At 55.3% G+C, this 257-nt stretch overlaps 1 protein-coding gene across 1 annotated transcript in view; it reads left to right on the top strand.

Moving 5' to 3' along the window:
* The window catches only part of TBX5 (T-box 5), a 40,151-nt gene that overhangs the window by 10,643 nt on the left and 29,251 nt on the right, over positions 1-257 (top strand). The gene's annotated exons all lie outside the window — the stretch shown is intronic.

Here is a 257-nt window from a genome sequence, read left to right as displayed (position 1 = left end):
TTCTCCCTCCCTTGTCCCTTCTTTCTCCCTCCCTTGTCCCTTCTTTCTCCCTCCCTTGTCCCTTCTTTCTCCCTCCCTTGTCCCTTCTTTCTCCCTCCCTTGTCCCTTCTGTCTCCCTCCCTTGTCCCTTCTTTCTCCCGCCCTTGTCCCTTCTTTCTCCCTCCCTTGTCCCTTCTTTCTCCCTCCCTTGTCCCTTCTTTCTCCCTCCCTTGTCCCTTCTTTCTCCCTCCCTTGTCCCTTCTTTCTCCCTCCCTTGT

This window comes from Neopelma chrysocephalum, unplaced genomic scaffold (genome assembly GCF_003984885.1).
Source record: "Neopelma chrysocephalum unplaced genomic scaffold, ASM398488v2 Primary Assembly neopelma1_116, whole genome shotgun sequence".
Lineage (NCBI taxonomy): Eukaryota > Metazoa > Chordata > Aves > Passeriformes > Pipridae > Neopelma > Neopelma chrysocephalum.
The sequence above is the reverse complement of the archived record's forward strand: the minus strand, read 5'-3'. Positions and strand labels throughout refer to the sequence as shown.